Source organism: Podarcis liolepis, assembly GCF_965112155.1.
Source record: "Podarcis liolepis genome assembly, chromosome: 8".
Classification (NCBI taxonomy): domain Eukaryota; kingdom Metazoa; phylum Chordata; class Lepidosauria; order Squamata; family Lacertidae; genus Podarcis; species Podarcis liolepis.
The window spans coordinates 66,278,785-66,297,387 of record NC_139560.1 but is presented as its reverse complement, the minus strand read 5'-3'; the positions used below and the strand labels follow the sequence as shown (position 1 = coordinate 66,297,387).

The following is an 18,603-nucleotide window of genomic DNA, read 5'->3' as shown; positions in this document are numbered from 1 at the left end:
AAACACTAATCAATCAGTTCCATCTGCTTATGTTGATGGATGATGGTATGGAGGTTTCCATAGCCACCAATGTGCATATTAACCTTTTACAGTGTTTCATTCTAAATATTCATCATTCATTCAGCCAGATAATATGACCATTTATACTGGTGGTCACTGAATCAGCCTTCTTAGTTTGCTGTGGTAGATCATGGTGCTGGAAAACAGTACAGGCTTGGCATTTTAGACAGTGATAATTTCATACGTACTAGTACAGCATACATAAACCTATGACTCAGAGCTGTTCTAAGAATTTATAGACCGCTTTCCCATCATATTGCTTTCCTTGGCATTTAGAATTAGGTTTTCAACCTTACTGAGCCAAACTCAGTACCTACGCGCAGTTTCTGAAAAGCCAGCCTTTTTTGCTGGTTAGAAAAATAGCCAGGTTTCGGTTTAAAGGTTTATCTAAAACTCTTCAAGCTTTTCAGGGGGTGCGGGAATAAACCATTGTGAATGTGTTAATAGGAAACTGCTACTGTTGGAGCAGTGCTATCCAGCACATGTATTGCAGGAGCATATCTTTAAATATAGATACTGATATTGATGTTCCTGAGCCACTGCAATGATAAGGGTAGCCTGTCACTCAAACCCAGAGTAATGAGTAATGCTTTAAAATATTGATTCGCATACCAATCGAAAGATAAACTGAAATTCTCAGTGGTTAGTTGTCAAAGTAGCTAAGAATATTTCCAAATATCTTCAAGGCAAGCATTTTCCAGAAGCACTTGTTTCTGGCCTACACATGCAGGGGCTTGGTTCTGAAAATAATATGTCTTTGCATTTCTGTGAAGAGTAGGGTTCTGTTAAAAGTATATTTTCAATTAAATTTCTGTTAGATTTGCCATGTTTCCTGCTTAGCTGTCTCCCTCTGTTTCATTATCCTTCATTGAAACGCTTGCCTTTTTTAAAGAGGTCATTTAGAACTGAAAAGGCAATTTCGAATCTGAGAGTATTTTCATATTAAATGTTCTGTCTCTGAATAATAAGGATTTTCCCTGCACGAAAAACCAGTTATTCATATTGACTTACAGATTGTCCCTTTTTTATGTCCCAGTTCCCTTTCCCTGCTGCTTACAAATCTTTCACTCCAAATAAAGTTGTAGCCCTAGAATCTGGCATATTCTCAGAGGCTTTTCTCACAAGAGAACAATATTCTACTGCTTGGAAGAAATTGTATTTCATTTTGTCCTCATTTAACTTTAAAAATAAGTCAGAAACTGGATATTATTGAGGGAATGGATAGTGCCATTACATGGTTTGATGACTAAATGTCACTGGACTTAGGGTGCGTCTAGGTGGAGTCTGGTCTTTTCTCATGAAAGAGAAGATCTATGTTTAGCTTATTGGTTGCATCTTTTAAGGTTTTCATAATGTGGGGAAAGTTTTGTAGTGGAAGTCCCACACTGAAACAAATGCATCTCCAAAAATATATTGAGATGTTGGATACTGGAACTGAGTACCTTTAAGCTTTGTTTTCCTCATCCTTTGCACCATCTTTCAAAAGTGGCATCCTGTGAGGGTGGTGTGGCGTTTGCCTCCTAGGTGGGTCATAAGGAAAGGGTTAAAATGAGTGTGATGTGATTGGCCAGTGGGAATGCAAGGGAGGAGTAAAAGTTAGAGTGGGAGGTTTTGAAAGTCAGTTGAGGTTTGGGAGTTGAAGAGGGAGGATTAGATGTGGTTTGGTAGAGTTGTATTGTGAGAGAGTGAGAGGAATTGTTAGGTGGAGTCAGATAGATAGTTGGGAATAATCAGTTTGAAGTTGTCAGGAACTAAGATTAAGAAACTGCCAAGAAAAATTAACTGTAACCGTAAGCTTGTTCCTGCATTTAAAAATAAACTTGATTATTTGTTAATGTTAACAACTGATTGGACGCCATGTGTCCCCGTGAGATACGGGGTGGTGGCAGCGGAAAAAGCAATCGCAGTGGTGGCACAGGGTCAATAGACCGTCAAACGTCCGGGGGCCCTGTGTGATCGCCACAGGTGGCAATGAGAGAAACTTTTCAGTGATGGCCCCTTGGCTGTGGCACGCTCTCGCCAAACACCCGAATAACTCTCCTGGTTATTTGAAACTTGATGTGGCTTGATTTCTGGACTATTTTTGGTGTTCATCTTTTAGTTGGGTGGGGAAGTATATTTTCCTTGTTACTGGTGGCTGGTGGGTGAACCCTTTTAGTACTATGTGTGTTTTTATTGCTTTAACTATTTTATGGTATCATTGCATTCTTAACTCGTCAATCTCTTTTTAAACTCCTTCAGTAATAAGTGATGACTAAACTGAAATAATTATAATAATATTTGTAACTGTTGAATCTAGCTATACAGTGGTACCTCAGGTTAAATGCTTAATTCATTCCGGAGGTCCGTTCTTAACCTGAAACTGTTCTTAACCTGAGGTACCACTCTAGCTAATGGGGCCTCCTACTGCTGCCACGCTGCCGGAGCACGATTTCTGTTCTCATCCTGAAGTAAAGTTCTTAGCCCGAGGTAATATTTCTGGGTCAACGGAGTCTGTAACCTAAAGCGTATGTAACCCGAGGTACCACTGTATATTCATATATCTACAATGAGTGTGGGGCAGCTGCCGTTGATTAAATAATAAGATTTTGGTTTGTGTCCTTCAGCATTTTATCTAATCACTTTATCCAGAATTGTAGATCTTCCTTTTTGATATTGTATAAATACTTGATGTGGAATAAAGACGGAAGCAGAAAATGGAGAGGGAGGGGATAAGCATTGTGAAAAAGAGAAGAGCATGTGGGTTGGGGGGGTGGAAGGTGAGTGTTTTACAAAAAGAGAAAGCAGGATGGGCAGCTAATTCCTAACTCGGGCTTTGTGTGCATGGAAGTTACCTTTCATATTTGTTCCCTGCTAGCCTCATGCTTCCTCTAAACTCTCCCCAGCTCTTTCCTCCGGCTCAGACCACAGATTACATCATAGCATAGGGAAAGTATGACTCAATGGAGGAAAGAAATCATGATGTTCAGACATTCTGTTTAAAAGACTGTTTGCATACAGAATTACCAGAGGTGGTCAAGTTGTTAAGAGCAGGGCTGTAAATACACAGTGATTACGCAGAATGTTATATTAGATTCAGAAGGCAGGCTACTGAGTATATCGGTTTTCACTCTTGAAAACAGCAGCTTTCCTTATGGCTGCACATATTTGTTTGAGAGTGTGTAAGCAGCCAGAGGAATTGCTGAATAAGGGCTTCGAGTCATCATCATCTGAAGCCCACCACCAAGAAAGCTTAGGCTGGTGGCAGATGACCAGGACAGCACAATTTCTATAGGCACAGCCTACTGTGCAATTCCCTTCCTAAGGTGGTCAGACTAGCCCAGGCATAGGCAAACTCAGCCCTCCAGATGTTTTGGTACTACAATTCCCATCATCCCTGACCACTGGTCCTGTTAGCTAGGAATGATGGGAGTTGTAGTCCCAAGACATCTGGAGGGCCGAGTTTGCCTATGCTTGGACTAGCCCCATCTTTTTATATCATATTTTGCCTTGAGGGCAGGAAGGCAATTAATGAATTAATAACAACACCAGCAATAATAGTTCAGTGTCATATTCTCTCCACTGCTCTCTAGTAGGAGAAGAATAAGTTACAAAAAAGTAAGAAAATTCTAATTTGCATAATTTAAATAGGCCACAGAAGTCGGCATTTCTAGTTGCATCTTTTCACCTTAATATGGAATATTATTTTGTGTACAAGGCCCATCCAACCCGGCCTGTAAAATGGTATTTGAAATGAGAAATCCGCCATCAGGTTTTCTATTTTCAACATTTGTTAGTTGTCTGAGGTTGCAATTCTAACCCCATTTACCGGGGAGTAAGCCGTACTTCATCCAGGCTAGCTTCTGAATAGACATGGTTAAAAATTTACAGTAAAGATCAAAAACACAGCTCCAGATGTGTATCAAGACATCATGTTTCTGATGAGTCCTGAGCTTCACTCCTGACCAGCGGCGTAGCGTGAGTTGTCAGCACCCGGGGCAAGGCAAGTAATTTGCGCCCCCTAACCCGGGGCAAGGCAAGTAATTTGCGCCCCCCCCCAAACCCCTAACCTGCCGATCTGAGGTGAGTTGCCGCTGGCGCTGGCGCCCAAACCACGCCGCTTGCCCGGAGGAGGAGGGGGGCAGAGAGGCGAGGAAAATGCAACATGGCCCAGCAGCAGCAGCAGCAGCAGCAGCGGAGGCGGGGCTGTGAGGAGGGGCTGCCTGGTGCGTCCTCCGCGGCCCTGACGCACGGGGCTGACAGCCGCTGCCTGCCGGACACCTTCAGCCGGGGCGCACGCACAGCTCGCCGGCTCCACGAGACGTGGGGCTCTGCTACAGCCTGCGCCGGAGGCTCTTCGGCTACTCCGGAGGCAGCGAGTGCGCCCCCCCAGATGTTGCGCCCGGTGCGGCTGGCCCCCCTGGCACCCCCCACGCTACGCCACTGCTCCTGACATGCTTCTCAGACTTCTCAGATTTTTCTTTCAGTCAGGTAGTCATCATACTAAATCAATACCTCTTAACGGCTTAACCACCTAAAACTAGTCCTGTTTGTCCACTATTAAGGGAATGGTTTCATTCTTAAAGCATGTGTGCATTTCGTATTTGCTTTGTCTAACCCCCCCCCCCAAAAAATGTGGTGTTCACTTGCCTAAAAAGAAGAAAAAAGTGTGTGTTTTTGGGTTGTAAGTTGCTTTATATCATTTTCGATAGTGGTTTTTAATGCTGTTACTCACCTTGGGACATTACAGTGAAGGGCAGGGAATAATTAATAAATGTTCATTTTCTTATATTGCTTCCCTCCAGATCTCACTCCTCCTTCCTTTTATATGGAAAGGACATGTTGTCGGAATGTTTGTGACATTTCAATAACTCTTTTCCCCATCCTAAAATTATATTTTTTAATCTTTCTTGGCTTATATCACATGCCTAGTCCAATATCCATTTCCTTCATTTTCTATATGCCAATTTGTTTATATGTTAGTAAGTTTTACACACACACACACACACACACACACACACACACACACACACACCCCTCTTCTTTATAGCTTTCATTAATCTCTATATCCCTACTTTACCACACTTGGCCTCAGTTGCCCTTTTACTTCTTCATACGACACCGGAATAAGCTTTGCGTTTTTACCCTCTTTGAGGGGGGGGGATGATTTTTAATACTCAGCTCTACGTTTCCCAGACTTCACAAGATTCCAATAAAAAACTCCTCAGGGCGTATCATATTCCTCCAAAGTCGGCTCTGCTCAAGTCCAAAGCATTTGTGGCAGTTCGTACTCTGAAGAGTTATGACTCTTCAAAATATAATGAAACTGATCACAAAATCCCAGTTCTTTTCTCCCACTTCCACACCCCCCACCCTTTTCCATACATATCCCATTTCCTGCATTTACATTCCAAATGGGCCATGAGTCTGAACATAGTTCAAACAGCTGAACAAGAAATATCCATCTTAGTTGTTTAAAGGTCCATATTCCTATCACTATGTCTGTATGCAACCCATAGTGTCAGGGCGGATCTGTACATTGCACTACAGGAAGAAAAACCCTTAACGGTTGTTGTTCCATGACTAACAGCCTTTGTCTTATGATAAAACCTTCTTACCTATAGAGGAAGATCCTTATGCACTTTCTTTTCCCAAACCGGAGGTTTATGTCAACATCTGAAAATCACTACTTTAGTAAATTATTACTTTTTATTGTCTTTCTCAAGTGAATCACTGTGTCAGCCAAAATATTTATATCATTACTTACTTTAGACTCAACAGTAAGCTTCTGCCAGAGTTCCCATCTTGCCAATCTAAAAGGGATCTGGGGTTGTTTTTGTTTTTTCCCAAGCTCGGCATAATCATAGGGTTGCCGTATCCCAGCTCACCCAACCCACAGGTCGCCTAATTTGCATATTATGCCATTTGTTTGCTGATTTTGCAAACCAAGCTACGAGTTGGGAAATGGCTCTGCATTTTTCAGCTGCTTTTCTACTCCAAACCGCCTCATTCGGAAGTTGCTTAACAAACAGATGGCTTGGCTTTTTGTGCATGTTACATGGGAAAGTTAGTACAGTGTGCATTTAACCCACAAAGGCTAAATTGTTTGCTTGTGCACACATGCATCTAAAGTGTTGTCATAAGTCTGTATTGTTCTCTCATCCAAAAGAAGCTAAACTGTGTAGCACTATCTCATGGCTCCTAACTGCTCAGGAAAGTGGAGAATTGTGTGTGTGTGTGTGTGTGTGACCTTCCCTTGTTACTGAAAGACCTGACTTCTGTCGCAATATTTCCTCCTTCATGTACAGAAGCATCTACTGAGGTGCTCCATAACTTTCCCCTTACATCATTTTTACTTTTCTGACTCAGCCCAGTGATATCCAGTCCTGAGAATCCTGGGAGATGCCAAACATTGGAATCATCCTGTGCTGCCCTGTTCAGTTTAACCAGTTGTTGCCCTTTGTTTCATCCTACTTCACCTCCACATTTTTCCAGCCACTCGCACTGCTGACCTTGCCTCCTGCCCCCGCCTCTTCTTGCCCCCACTGCTGTCATTCTTGAGCTTTTAAAACCAGCCATGTGTCATCTGTGAACTCCACGTCTTCATTGATCTTCCTGAGAACATCAGCTTGTCCCTCTAAATCTGCTATCTGATCCTTTCCAACTGACAGCTCTCGGCCTCAAAAAGGTATACCCTTACTTCCTCGGATTTAAGTGAAAGCCACCTTATCCTCTAAATGTGGCATCTCGCTGGCCGTGCAGTTGTTACCTTTTCCTTTATATCAAGGAAGCTGGCTAGAGCAGGTAGCTATTAACTCCTTTAAACAATCTGGAAACGGAAGAGGTAGAGGATGACATGTCTATTTACAACGAAATAGCGAGAGAGGCTCTGACAAATGCCCAGCACGCCCTTTTGTTTTCATTGCTTGTTCCGGGGGCCAGTTAACAGCCAACACAACAGGGCCTTGGCTAGGAGACATTACCCAGACCTGGGCCTTCCCCTTACACTTAATGACAGCTAAGAAGTGCAGCGGATGTTGTTAAAGTGGGCAAGAAAAAAAACCACCCATCTTGTATATAAGGAAATAAATATAGCCATAGTTCTAGATATTTTTCTGCATAGTTAGGGTAATTGAAGCAGCAGCTATCATCGGGCATATGGGTGGGGCTAAAACCCTTACCAGTTCTGAATTTTTGGTTCAGCCCTGATGAAAAGGACAAGTGTTTTAATAATCCAAAAGCCACAGGAGGATAACACGTTTTAGTATGGGCCACTAGAGTGTCAAATAAATAAGGACCGCTATGTTGCCCACTATTCTGTGACGTTTTAATTGGTCCTAATACAAGTTTTACTCAACTGTAACGTTTGAATTTGTTCTAATGGACTAACCCGGCTACCTAATTTTTTGGCATGCTTTAAAATGGAAATGATTTGCCTATTTGTTCAAAGTAATGACTGGCTAGGGATTTCTTGTTCATTGGGGATTTCTGAATGGTTTGTTTAATTTGCTTGCATTAATTGATTTTGTTGCTTTGGGCCAAATGGGGGCTGATACAGAGAAGAAGACTTTTCAAGATACTGGCATCACCTCTGCAGCTCCACTGCCAAACCCTTTTTATTTTATTTTATTTTAGTCTTATTTGTGAAAAATTCTATTCTGCCAGTGTTAAGAGAAAAAACCATGGTGGTGAACCATGATCATCTCAAAACCATTCTTTTAATTAATAGTGGTGTTCAAATAGGTTTTACTCAGAGTAGCCCCACTGAAATCAACTTAGTTATGTTCATTCATTTTAGTGGGGTATACTTGGAATACAGCTTAGTTGAATACCACCCTGTCATTATAAATCACAACACCAATAGAATCAGTATTTTCCCAATTGTATATTAAACAATCTTCAGTTGAATGCACAGAATAAAAGTTATAGTCATTCCCCCCCCCCCCAGGTTGTCTCTCAAAAACATATTTTCTACACATCCCCCTCACATGAATACTTCTTTTAGCCATATAGACATTCTCTTTTGATTGGAATTGTCTTGTCTTATATATATATTTATTCAGAAAGAGCTTCTAAATCCCTACGTTTTCTGGCAGTGTTTCTCATGATCCTAGACTCTGTTTCTGTGTGTTGAGGGGATTAAGAAAGTTGACTGTGATGATCACATAGTTAACAGGGGAAATGCGAGGTATTTGTAAAACCTCAGGTGAGTGATGTGACCGAGTTTGCTCTGTGTGGTATGTCGGTAACTATGCAACAAAGCCTGCCAAGCCCACTTGTGTCACTGCTGAGTGCGTGTTGTGACATTTACTCTTCACTCCAAACAGTCTTCCTGTAGTGCTAATCCCGTGAGGTTAGAACAGCCTTTTATCCTGCACGTAGTAAAGGTTAAAGATGCTACACGAGATTTTTTTCTTTCTTTCTACAAAGGTATGATCAAGTTCTCTACCCCCCACCTTTCCTCCTGTGCTTAAAAAAAAAGTTGCTGCTACATTGCTATGGTTCCAAATAACCATGAGGAGAAAGAAAACAGCTGCTGGAACTTTTCTGCAAATGCTTCACTGGAGTTCTCCTTCCTCGGTTTCTGCATAGCACACACCGAAACACTATCTTTGGATTTCCTTTCTTCACACAACACTCAGGTGCGAGGTCTTAAAACAGCCCTTCCATGAGTGGAAATAGGGGTGGACTTTGGTATCATGGCATCCTGAGCAAGGACACAATTTGGTGCCCCCCCCCCCTGAAATACTTTTAATTTTCACAATACAGTTGTGCCTTGGTTCTTGAACGTAATCCATTTCGGAAGTCCGTTTGACTTCCAAAACATTCTAAAACCAAGGTGTGGCTTCCGATTGGCTGCAGGAGCTTCCTGCACTTCAGCGGAAGCTGCGTCAGATGTTCGGCTTTCGAAGAGTGCTTGAAAACCGGAACACTTACTTCTCGGTTTTTGGCATTCGAGAACCAAAATGTACAAGTACCAAGGCGTTCAAGAACCAAGGTACGACTGTAATTCATTTTGGTACAGTTGCTGTTTTTATGGATCTTCTTAGTAGGTACCTAGATACATATAGGTTGTTGTTGTTGTTTTGCACACACACAGACACACACACACACACACCAGCTTAGTGCCCTGTGTGGAGGAACCGGCCGCACTGACCTAAATTCAGCCCTAGTTGGAAGGGCACCTTTAACCCTAACCCCACAGTGCCCATTCAAGCTCAGTTTAAAAGGGAAGACCATATTTTAGGGAAAAAAGCATTTACTTGATCTCTAAAACCCAACCAAATTCTTAACCCCTAGGTTGTGGTGCCAGAAGAGACTCTGGACAAGTAATCCGTTAACATAAACAGTGGTCACCCATATTGGCTTGCTGTGGCTTTGGGCAGAAGGCCTCCTGAAGAGATGAAGTCAACAAGGAAAGAGAAAATAAAAAGTATTCATAAATAAATTAGATTTTGCACACAGTCAGCATAGGATTATGGTAACAGTTTTTGAAGAGATATTCACAGGTTTCCCACCATATGGGGGCCCACCTCTTTTGCTGAATTTGCACCGTTTGTTCGGGAATGGTTTTATTTGTTTTTTAAATAGATATATATATATATATAATTGTAACTCTCTTTTCTGTTTTTGTAATTGTAAACTATATTATAGTAATCCATCCTTGGACCTTGCAGTGAAGGCTGCGCAAGAAATTTTACAAATAAACAAGCAAATAAATTTAAATTTGGTTGTGATAGCAGTCAGGGCCGGCCCTGTTATTAGGCATAGTGAGTTTTGCCATGAAGGTGGCTTTCCATACTTCCTTTGCTGAGATCCCAGGTTATAAACATTGATGAGTGTATGCAATCAGCAGAAATGCAGATGCTATAATTCCTTGGCTCAAGAACAAGGTGCCTTCTGTCTCAGGGAACTCATCCTCCTCGCTGGAAACTCCCTGGATGTCACATTAAAAGAGCTGAACTTTGTTTCTTTTGCATAGTCTCCAGTCATGGGTGGCTCAATAGGAAGTCTGTTCTGGAAGCCAAGCCCTTTCCTTGCATTTGTAGTTTAGCAGGGTGTGTAAAACCCCTAATTAACAATCCAAAACGGTAAACTTAAGTTATTCAGTGAGTAGCATGTGTTTAATATATAAGGCCTGGGGTGTGAATGTGTAGTAAAAGCAGTGTGAAATTCACACAAGCATTTGAACTGGATTTGCATGTGGACGTACAATGCTGAAGTTCAGAGCTTTTGGTCCATGTGGTGCTTCCTATTATGCCTGCAAGTGTACATAGGTAAAGGTAAAGGGACCCCTGACCATTAGGTCCAGTCGTGGCCGACTCTGGGGTTGCGGCGCTCATCTCGCTTTATTGGCCAAGGGAGCCGGCGTATAGCTAATGGGTCATGTGGCCAACATGACTAAGCCGCTTCTGGCGAACCAGAGCAGCGCACGGAAATGCCATTTACCTTCCCGCCGGAGCAGTACCTATTTATCTACTTGCACTTTGACGTGCTTTTGAACTGCTGGGTTGGCAGGAGCAGGGACCGAGCAACAGGAGCTCACCCCATCGTGGGGATTCGAACCGCCGACCTTCTGATCGGCAAGCCCTAGGCTCTGTGGTTTAACCCACAGCGCCACCCGCGTCCCTCGCAAGTGTACATACAAACTGTTTATTTCCAAGGGTATGCATAGCCTTTTGTTATTTCAGGTCATCATGCTTCCAAATAGGAGCACTTTGCATGTGCAGTTTATACAAGGTAGGGAGCACTTTGTTTTGTTTTGGTTATCAACAGAGATGTCAGAAGAATCCATTGAAAACAGACTATCAAGTGTTTCCTTTCATCCACTTACTCAACTCCCATTGTGGCAAGGATTCTTGCTATGGAAGACATTCGCTTTAGTTCTCTATAATAATAATAATAATAATAATAATAATAATAATAATAATAATAATAATAAATTTTATTTATATCCCGCCCTCCCCAGCCGAAGCCGGGCTCAGGGCGGCTAACAGCAATAAAACAGTACAAAAGTACAACATAAACAACATTCTAAAATCATTCATTATAAAAATTAATTAATTCAAGCCACTAGCAACCATTGGGCCAGAGCTCTGCGAAGATTGCCGAGGGAGGGAGTCAGGCTGTGCCCTGGCCAAAGGCCTGGTGGAACAGCTCTGTCTTGCAGGCCCTGCGGAAGGATGTCAAGTCCCGCAGGGCCCTGGTCTCTTGTGACAGAGTGTTCCACCAGATCGGAGCCACAGCCGAAAAAGCCCTGGCTCTAGTTGAGGCCAGCCTAACTTCTCTGTGGCCTGGGACCTTCAAGATGTTTTTATTTGAAGACCGTAGGTTTCTCTGTGGGGCATACCAGGAGAGGCGGTCCCGTAGGTACGAGGGTCCTAGGCCATATAGGGCTTTAAAGGTTAAAACCAGCACCTTAAACCTGATCCTGTACTCCACCGGGAGCCAGTGCAGCTGGTATAGCACCGGGTGAATGTGATCTCGCAGCGAAGACCTCGTAAGGAGTCTCGCTGCAGCATTCTGCACCCGCTGGAGTTTCTGGGTCAGTCTCAAGGGCAGCCCCACGTAGAGCGAGTTACAATAATCCAGTCTGGAGGTGACCGTTGCATGGATCACAGTGGCTAGGTCAGGGCGAGAGAGGTAAGGAGCCAACTGCTTAGCTTGGCGGAGATGGAAAAATGCCGCCTTTGTTATAGCTGCAATCTGCGCCTCCATGGAGAGGGAGGTGTCGAAGATTACACCCAAACTCTTAACGGACGGTGCTGGCACTAATTGCGCCCCCGCAAGAGATGGGAGTTGCCCCCCCCAATCCCATATCGCCCCGTCCCAGCCACAGGACCTCTGTCTTCGAAGGATTTAGCTTCAACCAGCTCCCACGTAACCATCCAGCCACAGCTTCCAAACATCTGGCCAGTGTGTCTGGGGCCGAGTCAGGATGGCCATCCATCAACAGATAGAGTTGGGTGTCATCGGCATACTGATGACAACCCAGCCCAAAACTCCGAACAAGCTGGGCGAGGGGGCGCATAAAGATGTTGAAAAGCATCGGGGAGAGTATCGCACCCTGAGGTACTCCACACACCAAGGAGTGGCGCGATGACAATTCCCCCCCAAGCGCCACCCTCTGTCCCCGACCAGAGAGAAACGAGCGCAGCCATTGAAGGACTGTGCCCTGGATCCCCATGTCGGCAAGGCGGTGGTCCAGAAGTTCGTGATCGACCATGTCGAAAGCTGCTGATAGATCTAGAAGAATCAGCAGCCCCGACCCGCCTCGATCCAGCTGTCTACGAAGGTCATCTGTTAGGGCGACCAGAGCCGTCTCGGTCCCATGACCAGCGCGGAAGCCGGACTGGAATGGATCCAGAGCCGATGTTTCATCCAGAAACCCACCAAGCTGTTCAGCAACCGCTCTCTCAATCACCTTACCCAGGAACGGAAGATTCGAAACCGGGCGGTAATTGGATAGATCTAAAGGATCTAATGATGTTTTCTTTAAGAGCGGGCGCACCACTGCCTCCTTCAGTTCCCCTGGGAATGTCCCCGTGCCAAGGGACAAATTGATGATATCCCCCAGGAGGGCCCGCACCTCGTCTGGACACGCTCTAATCAGCCAAGACTACTGCTAACTTGGTAGCAGTAGTAGAAGTAGTAGTAGTAGTAGTAGTAGTAGTAGTATACCACCCTTCATCCGTGCATCTGAAGATGGTTCAAAACAAAAATTACAATATTAAAACCACGAAATTCATAATAAAACATGCACCCATTATATGTAAACAGATAGGTAAATTGCTTTGTAATACCCTTCATTTAAATACTAAATTATGTATACAGCTGCTTCTTTGCTTTTTTTGTTCCTGAAGTATTGTTTGTTGTCAAAGGCGATCTATGTGCACTAAGGTTCATTTTGCTCAAAAGTAAATTCCACTGAATTTAGTGAGTCTTACTCCCAGGTAGGTGGGGTTAGGATTTCAGTCATAGTGTTCTTCCTGGGGTTTTTTTTTTTTTTTTTTTGTTTGTTAAATGGAACGCATCACTCATTATTGTTATTTTCACATTGAAATAAGTAATATCTTTGGTTACCTGTTGATTTTACCTATTCTCCTCAGTTAAAGTCCTAGACTCTCTGTCAAAGTGGGTGGAACTATTTGGCACTTAATTTTGACCACCCTAAATCTTCATTTTAAAGGTAAAATTAGATTTAAAAAGCCTTTCCTTCCCCCATTGACTTATAACCATGCTGATACTTCCTGGTACCTGAGGGAAACGAGATAGGATGGCAAGTTGATACTTAACTGTGAAATGTGGTAGCAAGAGTAGTTGCAATCTTAGCTCCACAACTGGGAGTAAGCTCCACTGAATTCAATGGAACTACTTCTTGGTAGACATGGCTAGGCTTGCGCCATAGATTGTTTTGTGATAGGCCATTAGCCACTTCATTAACTTTGTCCTTAAGGTGTCACAATGCTCTTTGTTGTTTTAGCTGCAAAAGACTAACGGGGCTACCCCTCTGGAAATTAATTAATTTTGAAAGGGAAGATTCAGGGACCGTAATTGTTTTGTAAATATATTTTTGATGATTGAGAGCAGCCTGTTGTGTGATATGGCCAAAAGGGAACATGGACTTGTGCAGAATAAACAAACTGCATAGGAATTTTAAAAATACCAGATGAAAGTGTGAATGGATATCGGATAGGACTGAGCTCCTACGTCCCTAGTTATCATTAATGTATTGAATACTTTTAAAAGTTAAAAAGAACATAACTAGAGCCAGAGTCTCAGTTGCTCTGTGTAGTGTGCTTCATTGTGAGAAGAGGGAGTAATCTTTTCATTTATGAATATTCTTGCACAGGAAACCTAAAATAATTAAAAGAACAGAAAAGAAAATACAGTGTTGTGTTAAAGTCCCAAAGACCAACTTGGGTGGGGGGAAGAGAGAGATTTAATTTGTCTGCAGAAACTCATTAGGAAGGTGGCTGTATAGGAACCCCATTAATATTAATAATATTTAATAATGGACTCCTTGTAAGGTCAAATCCTAACTAGCAGATCTGAAGTGCTGGGAGGGGGCTTTGCTTTCTGGAGCCACCAATAGCTGCCTCAGCACTGAATTATTATTATTATTATTATTATTATTATTATTATTATTATTATTATTATTTACTTATACCCCGTCCATCTGGCCGGGTCTCCCCAGGCACTCTGGGCGGCTTCCAACAGAATATTAAAAACACGATAAAACATCAAACATTAAAAACGTCCCTAAACCAACACATAAAGTATCATCACCATGCTGCCTGCTGATAGTCTTCCTTTCAATGGGGAGGCTAGCATCATCTTGGCAGGAAGAGATGCTGCCATAGATTCTGAATCCTACTGCTCCTGCCTTAAGGCTCCTCTAGTCATGGCTTCCTTGCCCAGCTTGTCTTCTCTGGGGGCCTCCTTGTTTACAGTGCTTCGCAGACTGCTGCTTCTTCCTTTCCCGTCTTGGCAGCAAAGCACCATACTGGATGGTGTGTAAGGTGTGCTATATTTGTAACAAGCTGTATTTTGCACTGAAGAACAAGTGAAATAGGTCACAATGGTGTCATGAGGAAAATCCCCCAAATGCAGTGAAGAAAGCGGGGCTGTGAACTTGGTGGATCAAATCAGGTGTGGGGAGGAAAGGCTCTGTCAGTTTTGGCTCTGTCAGGATGGGGCAGGGATCATTTTATTTAAATATTTTTAATGACGGAGTAGCTGCTCTTCAACCATAGCTCTCAGAGAAGCTTACTTAAAACAAACAAAGAAAACAATAAAATACAATTGTAAGGAAACAGACAGATAAACAATTCCAGTACAGTGGTACCTCGGATTAAGTACTTAATTCGTTCCGGAGGTCCGTTCTTAACCTGAAACTGTTCTTAACCTGAAGCACCACTTTAGCTAATGGGGTCTCCCGCTGCCGCCGGGCCGCCAGAGCACTATTTCTGTTCTCATCCTGAAGCAAAGTTCTTAACCCGAGGTAATATTTCTGGGTTAGCTGAGTCTGTAACCTGAAGCGTCTGTAACCTGAAGCATATGTAACCTGAGGTACCACTGTATAGAAGCTCAATTATGTTCCAGAGGTGAGAGATTCCTCTTTCCGGTCCCTCTGTAGCATCTTGTATATCAAAACCTGTATATTTTTGGTGTGGTAAATGCACACTCTTGTGTTAAGCCACTCTCACATCTGAAAAACGGCCATGATTTTGCTAGTGGTGCAGGATAGCTCAGTCAATAGAGCATGAGACCCTTAAGAGCATGAGTCATGGGTTCGAGTCCTGCCTTGGAGAAGAGATTCCTGCATTGCAGGGGGTTGGACTAAATGACTTTCGTGGCCCCTTCCAAGTCTACAATTCTATGATTCTATAAGTATAAGGAAAGGCGAAAGCTATTCCCTCCAACCAGCGTTACCAGGTAGTGCTGTAATCAGTGTTACCATATAATGTGGACTCTATGTCCCTGTACAAAAACTTGGTAAAAATTCTATCGCTAATACAGGTCATTAGTTTTCAGTGTTTCATTTCTAAGTAGAGATTTCAGGGTTCGGACCTGTAAATGGCTGTTCTCTGACTTGGAATGTCTTACCCACTAATCCCAGCTGGTAGAGAGAGATTGTGCATATGCTCAAAGTCTACCTTGCTCTTGATTTTTTTATGTCATATGTTCCAGTTCTGACAGTTGCCACTTTCAGGGCTGAGCTGTTGCTCAAATTAAGCCTGGTGCTTTCTATACTGATGTTCTCACATATATATATATTGTTGCACACCACTCCTGTCTCCAGTTGGGGTGAGATTCCAGGGGTTCCAGTCACTTACCCAGGGTTCTTGTTTCCTTTGGAATGAGTTACAGTGGAGACCGTGGTGTCTTTATGATATATGGTTTATTTACACATATATACAACTTGTGCCTACAACCTTGCCACAATCTTGCTGTGACATAAGCTCCCCAGGCCTTTTTAAAACACTGCCATCAAGATAGAGGTCGTGCTTTTAACAAGAAACAAATGTATGACATGATGCAGCACTTTCATTATTTAACACAGTTATTTTTGTTACTATATTGTGATCTGTGGTTTCACATTGTTGTTTGGAGCTGGAGGTTAGATAAATGCTTTTACAATGGCATAAAAAATGTGCACTGTCATGCACAAAGCAATGTGAATATACCTTGTTACAATTAACTCTAAGCAAGGATGAACAAAGTTCTCGAACTTTGTTGTTGTTTAGTCGTTTAGTAGTGTCTGACTCTTCGTGACCCCATGGACCAGAACACACCAGGCACTCCTGTCTTCCGTTGCCTCCCGCAGTTTGGTCAAACTCATGCTGGTAGCTTCGAGAACATTCTCCAACCATCTCGTCCTCTGTCGTCCTCTTCTCCTTGTGCCCTCCATCTTTCCCAGCATCAGGGTCTTTTCCAGGGAGTCTTCTCTTCTCATGAGGTGGCCAAAGTATTGGAGTCTCAGCTTCAGGACCTGTCCTTCCAGTGAGCACTCAGGGCTGATTTCCTTCAGAATGGAGAGGTTTGATCTTCTTGCAGTCCATGGGACTCTCAAGAGTCTCCTCCAGCACCATGATTCAAAAACATAGATTCTTCAGCGATCAGCTTTCTTTATGGTCCAGCTCTCACTTCCGTACATCACTACTGGGAAAACCATAGCTTTAACTATACGGTCCTTATATGGCCAGAATGCTTGTAGATTTGAGACAGTGAGTTAGCTAGTATGATGCATTTTCGTTGCATATTCCTCCTTCCTAAATTCACACCTAGTAGTAATTAGTGGTGTAGCATTCACCAGCCCATGTTTATACAACAGATATATATGTATATCCTGCCCTCCATTCTTGAATGAATGATCATGGTCATGCTTTCAGACACTGTACAGATTCATGCTTTCAGACAGTGGAGGCACCAGGACAATAAAGCAAAACAATAGCACAAGCCTCTCCCCTTTGTCACTGCCAACCTTCCAAGTGAAGAGCTGGTCACAGGAAAGCCCAGTTTGCATTAAAAGATTTGATTTATATGGGAGATTGGAAACATAGCAGAGGGCAGGGTTTTGCACTGCTTTTCCAGCACACTAATTCAGCAGTGCTCCAAGCTCATGTGTAACTTTGTGTTAGGATGAATTCACACAACCAAATTGGAAGGTTAGGAATGAGGTGTTTGGATCTGTGTCGCGATTTTGCACACGAAGCCACATTTCGTTCTCGTCACAACTCAGCCTGTGTTTATTGTGCTGCTGCTGCAAGTGGGGGCCTCTTATCGCAACCATTTCAGCCTGTAGTGATTTGGGGGGAAGCCCATTTCCAATTGTGAGATCACGCAAATGCAAACAGCCTTACAGAGAAATTTATTTGCACAAGGGATGAGGCATTGAAAAAAGCCATGATTTAGTGCAAGCCTCTCGTTTAACACCTCAGATTGTCTTTGCATATATGCGGGCTAGATTCCAACAGCATTAGGAAATAAATCTTTGGTGGATAATAATCTGAAGTGCAAAAGCCAGCAGATGTAATTCAACACAATTGATAATCTCTGCATAGTGCAGTCTTCAAGCTAAATTATCATGGAGTCTAATTAACTTTTTCACAGAGACAGCATTTCCCTCCAGAGGAAGAGTAAGGTCATTGGCGGGCTAAGAAGCACTACATGCCTTGGCCTTTGCTTGTTCCATGTGGGAATTTAGCCTTGTGGTCCTGGAAACTCACAAGTATATAGACAAAAAACCCTAAAACCTATCAGTTTATCACATTTTGCCATGGGACTTTTATCAGCCTTAAATGTTTGTTCTTTCTTCTCTCTGCCTGCATTTTTTGCTGCAGAAAGAGTTGGTTTTATTGCGCTACAATAAAATGGAATCATTTGGATCTTATCATGCATGGGGGGGAATTAGTAGTTTGAAGCATTTACTTCAGATAATTGTACACTGAGAGCATTAACCTTATTTTTGTATGCCAAACTCAGTTTCCTGCTAACTTGAGGGTTTTCTTGTCTGGTTTGTTTTTGCTTTTTCCGAGGGGCTGTGCGCTACCTTTATCGCAGCTAATTGCTGACTGCAAAAAAATGAACCGTCAGTGAGACGTCAGCTGACATTGTTTGTCGAAAGCTAAATGTGTGCATATCAAATGTTGTCTGGGACGCAAGCAAATTCAAAGTGTAATTTCTTGCCAAGAAAACTGGCTTTCTTGGCAAAGTACCTTATTAATATTTTCAGCAGAACTTCAGCTTTTTGACTGCCTTTGGTACAGGAAGGAGCCATATCGGCATTCTAGTCCAATTCAGGATTTGACAGTGCCCAAGGGAAAGGATGCGTCAGTTTTAAGGAATCCCCCTCACACCCCACAAATCTTGGAAATCTTAACATATATAACATCATGTCTGCCTTTAAGAAGCAAATATTGTTCTCAGGATCAGCTTTCATTGGTTTTTTTTATCTTTTCTGTGCACAAGTAATTTAGAGCTTTTTATGGGAGACAGTTTGACTTAGAATTCAGGTTGGCTGATGTTATATGTCAGTCATCAGTATGAAATTTAATTAGC

General features: G+C 42.8%; 2 protein-coding genes across 4 annotated transcripts in view; both read left to right on the top strand.

Moving 5' to 3' along the window:
• MYLK4 (myosin light chain kinase family member 4) overlaps positions 1-18,603 on the top strand; it is a 797,874-nt gene that overhangs the window by 457,607 nt on the left and 321,664 nt on the right. The window lies entirely within an intron of this gene.
• The window catches only part of GMDS (GDP-mannose 4,6-dehydratase), a 274,215-nt gene that overhangs the window by 205,391 nt on the left and 50,221 nt on the right, over positions 1-18,603 (top strand). The gene's annotated exons all lie outside the window — the stretch shown is intronic.